General features: G+C 25.0%; 1 protein-coding gene across 1 annotated transcript in view; it reads left to right on the top strand.

The window, feature by feature from the left end:
- The first annotated feature begins 1,595 nt into the window (after nt 1-1,595).
- The window catches only part of LOC107450102 (thymosin beta), a 33,603-nt gene continuing 22,980 nt past the window's right edge, over nt 1,596-12,218 (top strand). Inside the window, exon 1 of the mRNA XM_043042135.2 lies at nt 1,596-1,768. The gene's annotated coding sequence lies outside the window, so the exon portion shown is untranslated. The remainder of the gene's footprint in view (nt 1,769-12,218) is intronic.

Genomic DNA, 12,218 nt, shown 5'->3' with positions numbered 1-12,218 from the left:
ACCCATAAACCGAAATTGTTTTTAAAAAAATTAATGTCTAACTTATAATAATGTGTTAAAAATTTTCTGAATATTACTTTTTTTTCAGAAATATATACAATATATAAGCAATTTGGATAATAATTAATTAGCAAAAAAATTACAGAAAAATTATCTTTCAGAAATTAATCTGAAGCGAAAAATAAAGACTGTTTTGAGTTAAACAGAATTCGAATAATTATAGTTTGCTTAATATTTTAAGTTGGTCGTCACAAGTTTGTCATGATGGCTACTTTATAAAATCGTTATCAGAAGTTTTCTAATATACTTTTCAGTAAACATATATAAGATAGACGTTTTTTGGATAATAACTAATTAAAAAAATAAGTAATAAAAAACGTATATTGGAATAAATCATCTGAAGCGAAAAATAGAGATTGCTTTGCTTTGAAATAGCCATTTAAATCATTTTAGTATGTTTGAAGAACTTCATCGTAATATTTTAAGTTGATTGTTAATAATTAAAATTATCGTTTGTGATTACTAATTTATATAATCGGTATAAAAAATTTTCCGATATAATTTTTTATAAACACATATAGTAAACTTAGTAAAAAGTAGCAGAAAAATTAATTTTGTAAAAATTAATCTGAGGCGAAAAAGATTGTTATGAGGCGAAAAGATTGATTGTTAAAGATTGTTATGAGCAGAAATATCAATTCAAATTATTATATTATGCTTGAAGAACCTCATCATAATATTTTAAGTTAATCGGCAATAATTAAGTTAATTGTTTGTGATTATTAATTTATCTAATTGATATAAAAAGTTTTCTGATATACTTAATTATAAACACAAATAGTTAAGAAAAGCTTAGCACTTTTTTGTTACTTGGTAAAAAGGTAGCAGAAAAATGCATCTTGCAAAAATTAATCTTTGGCAAAAAATAAAGATTGCTATTAACTGAAATAACAATTCAAATTATTACAGTATGCTTGAAGAACTTCATCATAATATTGTGAGTTGATCGTCAATAATTAAGTTAATAGTTTATGATTACTAATTTATATAATCGGTATAAACATTTTTCTCATCTACTTTTTTATAAATATGCCTTTTTAATAGTATATGCTTAGTAAAAAAGTAACAGAAAAATGCATCTTGCAAAAATTAATCTGAGGTGAAAAATAAAGACTGTTATAAGTTGAAATAGTAATTGAAATCGTTATTATATGCTTGGAGAACTTCATAATATTTTCAATTGATCGTCAATAATTAAGTTAATCGTTTGTGATTACTAGTTTATATAATCGATATAAAAAAATTTCTGATGTACTATTTTATAAACATATGTAAGATGAGAGTTTTTTTTTTTTTTGATTATAACTATTTAAAAAATAATTAATAAAAACGGATCTGAATAAATAATCTGAATCGAAAAAAAATTGCGAAGAGTTGAAATAACTATTTAAATCATCATAGTAATAGTAGGGTTGTTTGTAAATCGTAGGAATATTCCAATGTATCATCGAGGCGATGGGACTGTTGCTCCCCCGTGAATCATTATAGCGTTTATTCTCGTGTCTAAAATGTTGAAAATTTGATACGTATGCTGCGACGTCGCCCAAGCGCAGGAAGAGTTTGGCGTATTAGTTGGCGCGAGATCTGGGGAACGTCTTTTCAAGTCTACGTTTCGCCGCCATTGGACGCGTATCGATTGCTTCTCTTCATCTCTCCTTCTCCGCAAGTTCATCTCTCTTTTAAAAGAGCATCCAATTTTTTAGAATAGGTATGCGAATGCTTTTTTTTTACCTTTTATGTCAATGATTTTTGTTGCATGCCATTAATAATTGATTGCTTGTTTAAAATTTCTGACTGTCAATCATTATATCTTGGGTAAATTAACAGACAATTATAAAAAGGTGGAGTCCCTATTAGCTCATCATAATCATCTTCATAGTTCCTAGAATTTATGGGCTTGAATAGATTTAAAATTTACTTTAAATATTTTATAATCAACTTTCAAAGTTTCGCTTTATTAATGAAATGATGATTTAATATTTGTTGCTGAAAATTTAAGTAAAATATTTTTTATTTTTAATTAATTATATTTTTTATTTGAGATGGACTTTTATTTTTCATGCAACATTGTGAGTTTCGAAATGAAAGTTATGTTAAGATTTCCGAAAGCAATCAAACATCTTTTGAAAGCATATGTCTAAACATATGATTGACTAACTAAGCGAACTTTTGCAAGATGGTTGAAACTTTAAATTCACTAAAATTAATTTATGGATTCTTTATTAAAAGTAATGACAACATTCAAAAGATGTACAAATGAATTAAATGGTAGTCTGACTACAAATTGTATTCAACATGTGCTTGAAGAAAAGTATAGTGTTAATTCCCCTTTATAACGTGACTACGGTTACAGTTATAATCTGCGATGAATATGGTTGCAGTTATAACATATTGGCAGCCTCAAAGTTAAATAATAAATTGAAATTGATATTTAAATAAAATATTTAATTTATTAAGTAATACAACAAAAGTATTGCTGATATAGCTTGTATAGCTAATTTCTGTTCTAGCGTGTAATTACCATAGCTCTACTGTGATATTTTACTAAATAAATTGAAAAGAATTCTGATTCCGCGATTCAACAAATGTTTTGTTTTATTATTATTATTTAGCATAAGTTTTTTCTTTAACTAAGTTTGACCTGATATTTTATACACTATATACAACTATACACATGAACTTAAATAAAACCTGAATATGCAATGAGATATATTCTTTTTGTGTGAATGTTTCCGTTTTGTTTTGTATATAAAAAAAAAAGGCAATTGTGCAAACGATTTTTTTATAGTGTAAAAAATCGTTTGCACTACCTTGAATATTGAAGCATGAAAGTTCTATCAATCTGAAATATTCTAGTTGATGTTTTTCTTAAACTTTTCATGGCACGTGATGAAATTTTTTAAATGAAACAAAATTCGAGGAGATGAATTTTTCACAATAAATAAATCAAACAACAAAGGATTCTTATTACAAGGAATTTAAACATGAATGGTAAAAGCATTGACGATTATTTGTGAACTGTAGACAAATTTCGTATTTTATTTTTCTTAAAATAAGGTAAGTTTGTATGTAAAATTAAACATATTTAATTTTTGAACCTAACCACTCGATTTGAATATGACTGGAAACAAACTAGCTCTTCGAAAAAATTCACTAACAGTCTTAGAAAATTCACAGATAAAAGAAAAAAAAACACCTCTTATCAAGGCATTTGAATTTGATAAATGTTTTTTATTGTTTTTGAAATTGACATAACTTTACATATTTTTAAAATATTTTTTAATTTAAAATATTTTAATTTTTATGTAAATTTAAAAAAAAAAGCATTTGAATGGAGTTATATTTGATACTCGTACATGAAATAATTTTCATTCATTAATTTTAGAAGAAAAAACATCCAACGGTACTTTTTATCTCATACCTTTGGTTGATATTTTTCAAAAACTAATAAAAGTTGAATTATTCAAAAACTAATAAAAGTTGAATTATTTTTTACCGAATAAAGCATTTTAATTTCTAAAGTATTCTTTAAAAAAATTATATTGAAAAGAATAATTTAGATGAAAAGTATTTTTCAATATTTGTATACATTTATTTGTTTATTTAAATATTTCGAAGAATGTCAAAATTAAAAATTTAAAGAATAAATCCTAATACAGCTGGGTTTTCTTTTCCCACAAATCTTTCAAAGGTTAATAGTTAATAGGCATAACACTTGCAAAAAATAAAAATATTTCAGAGGGATGAGTTAGTTTCGAAACTAATTCCTTCAAATACTTTATTCCGTAGAATAATTGCGTGTTCAAACTATTATAAAACATTATATTTTAACAATAAAACAATCTACGTAAACCTCTATATGATGAGGGGGATTTGCATCTTGAATATCTTCTGACCAAATGATCAGATTTTCATTGTTTAACAGAACCATCTAAAATATGCTGGTTAATTAGTGTAGTCATTTAATTAAGTTACGAATTCGGACCCAATGAACTTCTTTGGAACAAACATTCATTTTCTCCCCCTCGAATTAGGATTTTTTAATTTCTCGTAGAATATTCGATCCATTTATGTCAAATTTTGGGATATTTTCATTTCATTTCACCTTTATTAATAAAAATTTGTATACGTTATAATTCAAATAAATAAATAAATAAATTTGACATTTCACTGCAAATAAATTAAAGAACTATAAATAGTAACATTCAATTTTTATTTATTTATTTGGGTATCAGAGTATTTTAGGGTGAAAAATTTGGGGTCAAAGAGATTTTGCACAAATTATTTTCATAGATATAACAACAACAGATTAAAAAAAAAACAATCGAAAAAATTATTATTAGTGCGCCGCAATTTTTGGCCTCTTTTCCTGACTCAGTTATTGGGATCATATTTTCCAAATCATGCACTGTTAGAAATATCTCGGAAAAATTAGTTAAAAACCAATTTATTTAATTGTTATTTTACTACATAATAAAATGAAACAAATGAAAAACCATAAATAAGATTGTATTCAAACTGTTTACTGGAAGAAAAACCCTTTTTAACTGCCTTCACCTAATACGGTTAAATAACCAGAATTTTATCACACCAACTAGACCCATCTAATGATTATTTTGGTGTTTTTAACAGTTAATTAAAAAAGATCTTAATTTGTAAAATAATTCTTCATTACAAGCAAAAACGTACGATAAGTAATGCTAAGATGCATAATTATTCAATTATTTCAAACTTTATTGTAATTTAATGTTTCAGAGAGGAATAAAAATAGAGGAAAGAAAGAAAGAAAGATAGGGCCCTATTTTAACTTTCCTTAACGAACAGATACAGCCGTATTAAATAACCTACTTAATACCTAGTTAAAAATTACGTACCTTGAATTTGAAAATTTTCCAAATTATGTATAAGCGTATGTATTTAAATGTATGGAGAAGAACGAAAAAAATATTCCAATTATTATTTATGCGTCTTTGTATGTATTATGCATGAACATTTTTTTATTGTTGTGTATTTTATGGCCCCGTTTTGCTGTAACTTTATGTTTTTTCCCCTCCAAAGTTCCTCTGTGATCATACTTTTCCTGCTAAGCACGCAGTCTATTGTAGTTCATTGCCGCAAAATTTCCATCTCATTTAAATTTGATGTCTATGATCTATTTTTGATATTACAAAATGACTCACAGTGCATAGTTGGCGTGAGCACAATTTTCAATGAATAGGTGTGTCTGTATTTAATAAAATAATTAACAAATGTGTACAGCAAAGCGTTAAATTATATATGACATGTAGGGTGATGTGAACAAATAAATTCATTATAATTTTTGGAAAAATCATATTATTAATTTTTTGTTCCAATTTAATATCATATTATTTTAATAAATATATATCTATTTACAAGGCAATAACCAAAGCAAAATACATGAATGTAATAGTGTTGCGGAAGTAATTCATGGTTTAGGGTGTATATATATATATATATATATATATATATTTGTATNATGTGTCATATATATATATATATCGAAAGATTTTGATTCGTGGAACTCCAAATAGACTAACATCTTTCAAAATGTATATTTATTTTTGGAGTTTTTTTTCCTTTTTTTTTAAAACTAAAAATTTGATACATATTATAAATTTTTTTGGGTTCATTGTATATAACCTTAACCTATATTTAAGCCTATTAGAATTTCAAAAAGGTTTAAAAAGCGCACTCAAAATAGTTTTAAATAAATATCTAGTATTAAAAGTAAAATTATTTCACATAGAAAAAAAATTCTGGTGAAATTACCCTAACATTTAGTAGTAGTATTTCTAGTAAACAAAACAAAACAAAAACCTAATTCTGGTATTAAAAACCAAAATGTGCAATATTTAAACCATTTATTTGGTAGTGTTTCTATTTTACCGTTAACGGTTATATATATATATATAATAACCGTTATATATATATGTGGGTGATTCTTTGGAAACATGACAATGCGGAACAGAAATTTCTTCAAATTTAAAGTCTTCAAAATAATCTAAAATTTTTTTGTATATTTATTTAGTTACATTTATTAATATCTTACAGNGTGATTCTTTGGAAACATGACAATGCGGAACAGAAAATTTCTTCAAATTTAAAGTCTTCAAAATAATCTAAAATTTTTTTGTATATTTATTTAGTTACATTTATTAATATCNAAAAAAAAAAAAAAAAAAAAAAAAAAAAAATAGAAATTCATCAAATTTTGAATGCCTGGAAAATGACATAATTGCCTAGAAGTTAAAAAAAAGCCCGTCATTTTAAGCTAATTGTATGTAACTCAACTTAAACCTTTGCGTTAGATGGACCATGAATTTCTTAAATTAATTCTTTTATCCACTGTAGAAAGAATCAAAAATTTTTTTGTCGCTGATATGTACAGAATAAAATTGTTCATTATAATCAATCATTAAATAAAAAATAATAACTTTGATTACATTCAAGCACATTGCAATTTTACATAAACTTGGTAATAATATTTGCTTTCCCACATTATACGCATATATATACATTATTTCCCACATTATATGTTTTAAAAATTTTCTGGTAACTATGTCAATGTTCTGGCATTCATAAACCAGGAAAATGACAGCCACGATAATGATAATTTGCCATTTTATAGCATTTAACTTTACTTTAATTTAAAATTCCGAACTAAGACGTTTACATTCCGCAGAAAACAACAGGATTTCTTGAAATAACTCAGGTAAATCTATGTACAATAGTTTATGTTATTAATGGTTTCAAGAAGACAGAAAAATGACAACATAAAAACCCTTTCACCTTGAAAAATTTTTTGAAATAGATTTTGAACCGGAAAGTTGGTTCTTTATTCATGCAATACGACATGTTCAGATATGATGGTATTCTAATCCATCTATTAACATAAGATATTGATAGCTGGCGCTATCTATTTTGGTTATAAATCACTAAATAAAAGTAGTCAGGAAAATGACTGATTTTCTTGTGACAAACAAATTATTGACAGAAAAAATTATTTTCAAAAATTTTTTTGTAAATAATACCCTCTGCATACATTCTAGAAATGCTTACAACGGTTGAGATAAAAAAAATTAGATTTTGAAAAATTTGTGGGAAGTTTTGAAGCTAGTTATTATTGGAAATATTGTTTGTGACATATCAGGAAAATGACATTTTGAAATTCAATTAAATTTTTTAAATATACAAAACAATCAATGCTAGTACAAGGTCATTTTAAAATGCTAACAGCAATGCTATTTATTAAAATTTTAAAAAAAAGTTCTTTTAATGGTATAGTATTAGATCTTGGAGTCAGAAACTGTAAATTGTCATATTTCGTGAGAATCACCCATACATTTATATATATATACCTAATTATATTATTAATAAATATAGTTATAAATTAATAATTATTATTANTGATATATTAATTAGAACATGGCATAAAATCATACACTTCGTTAAATTTATTTTTCTGTTTTGTGTTTTTACTAAATGTGTGATAATAAGAAATATTATTTTGGAAATCAGAAATATATATATATATTGTTTAATTAATTATAATTTTTTTTTCTCCCAGAAATATCATTCTCATACAGTACGGTAAATTTGCCAGAATTTTTTTTCCCGTGTATATAAAATACTCAACTTAGAATTATTTTTGTTTGCGGTGAATTTTCTGTTACACAGCAGTATATTTATTCTAAAAATTCATTTATAACATTTGTTAATAATTAAATTTTATTTTTTTCTAAAACATTGAATGCAATGAGAACTTTTCCGTGCAAAAAACATTTTTTATGAGCATCCGCGTTGGGAGGCAATACTTCCGGTTTTATAAATTATCTCTAAGTATTGCTTAAGCAGCTGTAGTTGTAGTTTATAAGAAAAGCGAAAAATCAGAGGAATTAGAAGGAAAACATTAATTTTGTCTATATTTATTCAGAAGACTTAAAATAATGAGTACGATATTATGATAGTGAAAATTTAAATATTTTCGGAATGACGTTCCACAAATTTTTCATTTGAAAATATGTATTTACATATGTTTTAAATTAACTATGTAGAATATTTAAAAAAAAAGTTATTAAATGATCTACTTTTCATACCAAATTAGCAAAAACACTGCTTTGAAACTTTAATCGTAATGGATCATATCCCTTGATTACTGTCGATAATTGATCGTTTTAAATATTCCTTATTGAAGAATATGCATTAATTTAATTGTATAATTAAATTTTCATCATTGATAAACAATAAAATATTAAAATGTTCATCATTTATGTATGTATAATGATAAGTTCATCATGCACGAAAATTTTATTCAATATCTTCTTTAGGGATATATATAAGCTTAACATTGAAAAATGATATGTGTCAGTGTACATAGAATATTATTTAAATCTTAAGAAATATTGTTACGTGTGTATGTTCAATTTGAAAAAGTGACTGAATTTTGATATGTTCTTCTTAAAACAGCAATTAAAATTACATAAATTTATTTTTGCTTAATGAATATTTTACTTATTTATTTCACAAAAAATCTGATTTTTAATATTTATAAATTAATTATTTTAAACTCCATTTCATTATATATTTAATTTGCTATTTCAATGAATAAAACTTACATTTTATTTTATTAACATAGCACATTCTTCATGGAAAAACGTTCTTAAACAAGAGTAAAAGTTTTTTTTCTTCACATTTTGTTTGGGATATTATTTTTTATTGTTTTATCGGGATAAAAAGAAGCTAAAATTTTTTTTCCGCGACAGTTCTTTTTTCATCAAATCAAAATTAGCTATTTAGTTATCATTTGTTAGATTTTAAAGCAGTTTTTAGATACGATATTATATTAGAAAAAAAGAAAAAAATGAGAAAGAATGCCTCTTAAAATTTAAAAACCACAAATAAAAAACGCACATGAATATTAGAATGGTTTTAATTTTGCTATAAAAATATTCATGTTTTTTTTTCTGGTCAAGGTACTAAATCAAATTTCAAAAAGTTGTTAAGTTTCCAAATAATATGACAATGAATTTTCCATTTAAAACTTTTATTATCTTTTTGAAGATCAGTAAAAGTATTTTTTACAATTTGTAAAGATAGTTAAATCAATCGACAAACTTCGCATGAAAGGCTTTTTAATATCCCATTTTTCCCTGGTTGTTGTGTATTTGTTATGTAAATCATTAACAGCAGACGCAGAGCTCCTAAATTAATCGAATGAGAAAAGAAGAGTTGGTAGATCACAAGGCTGGGTTGATGAATGGCAACTTTTTAATCAACTTTTGCCAACTGGGAATATTCCAAATGGAACTTTGAAATTTAATCAGTTTTTTTTTTAAAGTTATATCATTGCCATAATGTATCTACCTGAGTCACACATTTTGATGCTTGAGAAAGTTTTGCAGGTTCATCGCTTTAATTACAAGTGAGAATAATTTGCAGCTATTACTTTTTTAGATATTAAAAATTTTATATTTGCTTTTAACTTAAGTTGGATTTCTTGACAATTGAAGCGAATTTCAACGAGGAGCAAGATATTTTTAATAAAGAGTCATTTTTTAAGCTTATTTTAAATATTATTACAGTCTTCACTTAATTTAGCCTTTTTGTTCATTATATTACAGTATTTTCCTTGTAGACCTTCGAATTTTGAAAATAACTGTTTTAAAAAATAATTCTTTAAAAAAATAAAAAATTTAAAAAATTTAAAAATTAAGACTTATAAACCGTTACAAGCGCATAAAACATCCCAACCATGGACAAAACCCTCCTTCTTTTTAGGGCTCTATTATTTGAATATTAAATACTACGGGAATTTCTTGTGATTTTTATGAAGGTCAAACAATGCCGAGGTTCATTTCATAGTTAGTTTTTCACTTAGTTTTCAATTATTTCCGCTAGAATTTTTCATACAGTTCATATAGTAGAATTTTTCATACAGATAATTTCACAAATCAAATTGCATGATGATTTGCGCAATTAAATGAACTTTTCGTTGTGCAGTGAAACAACAATTAGAAAATCATTTTTTGTGCTATAAAATCACTTTCAATGTTCCTTAGGGGATTTTAGGCTGTGATAACTTCAGTTTAAAGAGTCGTGTTTCTTTATTCATTTAAATTATTAAGTGATCTAGTAATTAAATTTCTAAATATTGATGACTTTGTTAGTTTTGGTTATACATTTGTTTTATTAGTTACTTAATTACATAATTTAGAAGAAAAATAACTTTTGATTTCGACCATCCATTGCATGCAAAATTTATTTTTATTATTTACTTTCTTAAACCATTAGAATATTAGTTTATGTAATCATTATTGGAATTTTATGTTTTCGAACGACAATGAGAGTACAATCATTACTTTCAGATATACTAAGAGATCCGAAAGTAAAAGAATAAATAATTATTTTTGCATTTATTTACATTTTTATTTTTATAGCTCAATCATTGATTTATTTACTTATTGATTCGTTCATTAATTGATTCGTTCAATTATTGCTTCTCTCATTTATTGCTTTTCTCATTCATTCTTTCATTCAATGATTGTATTTTGCTTTGATTCTTTTTCTCATTGATATGCTAATTCATTAATTAGTTGACCCGTTCTTTTATAAGTTATGCATTAATTGATTTGTTGATCTATTTATTCATAGGTTGCTTTATTCAGTGATTCATGCGTTTATTAATTTGTTGATTTATTGATTCTCTCATTCATTTATTCATTGTTTTGATCTTTTACTCATTATTCTTTTAGTCACGCATTTAGAAACCACATAGGACTTAAGTTTTCCTCTTAGGTTTATCATTTGAGAAGGTGGTTTTTGAAGTTATGTAGTAGTTTTGGTTAACCAATCAATATAATTACTGCTGGATATACAATTTATTTGGAATTGATGAAACTGACCATGAAACTGAAACCATGAAACTGATTTCATATGACTTGATTTCTTATAATTTTTTCTTGTAATTAATAAGATTTTTGCTCGTTTATAATTATTTATATTTTTTGCTTTTTAACGAAAAAGTTTCGTAATTTTTACCGAGACGCTTTGGCATTGATTTTGGTAAAATCTACAATGAAATATGCTTTTCTAATGTGTAATAAAATTTAATAAATGTAGAAAAATTTGGTCTGGTAATTTTATTATGATATATTAATTAGAACATGGCATAAAATCATACACTTCGTTAAATTTATTTTTCTGTTTTGTGTTTTTACTAAATGTGTGATAATAAGAAATATTATTTTGGAAATCAGAATTTCTGGCAAGCAGTTGCTATATAAATGGAAAAATTACCAAATTAATGGTCGAAATATCGTATTTTTTTGATAACTAAACTTATGTTTTTATTTCTACAAATGTCATACAGTACTGTAATAATACCAGAATAATTTTCCTCTTGTATACTCAGATCAAAGTCGTTGCGTAATTGACCATGCATGCGTATAGTTTCTCCAAATTGAGTTAAAGTTTGTAGAATAATGTAAAAGTTGATACACATGATTTAATTTTAATCAGATCTATAAATATATATTTTATTTTTTATGGGTTCAAAAAAGTTATAAAAGAAAACAAGTTGTGTTCATCAAAAATTATTCCATCAATAATATGCTTCCATTCACAGATAGTTAATTAGTGTTTCTTCATAAACCAATAAATCTCGTTCATATAATTGACAATTTTTGCTGAACTTAGTCTATATTATAAGGTAGCCTAATAATAGGGAAGAGACCGAGAGCGTAGGGATTCCCCCAGAATTTATTTCTTGACTAAGATGTCATCTTATACGTATCTGTGGGTGAAAGTATCCAAAAATAGATTCGGCAAGACTCTCTTAAAGCAGTTATATTTTCATCAAAAATGGCACTAATGAAATGGGATGGCGGAAAAATTTTAAATCTATTCTATAACTATTTGATAAATATAGTTTTCTGTGCTAATTTTCATTTGGGGTTCATAAATAAATATTGCTCATGAGATTAAAGCTAAGGTAAAAAAAAAAGGTTCAAAATTGCTAGTATAAATCATTATAGTAAAAGTATTGTTAACTGTTTAAAGAGATTTGAAACATTTGCGGATAATACAAATGATGAAATTAGTATGCTAAATTTTTTGTAAAACTTTCATTGACAATACTT

This window comes from Parasteatoda tepidariorum, chromosome X1 (assembly GCF_043381705.1).
Source record: "Parasteatoda tepidariorum isolate YZ-2023 chromosome X1, CAS_Ptep_4.0, whole genome shotgun sequence".
Taxonomy (NCBI): Eukaryota; Metazoa; Arthropoda; class Arachnida; order Araneae; family Theridiidae; genus Parasteatoda; species Parasteatoda tepidariorum.
The sequence above is the reverse complement of the archived record's forward strand: the minus strand, read 5'-3'. Positions and strand labels throughout refer to the sequence as shown.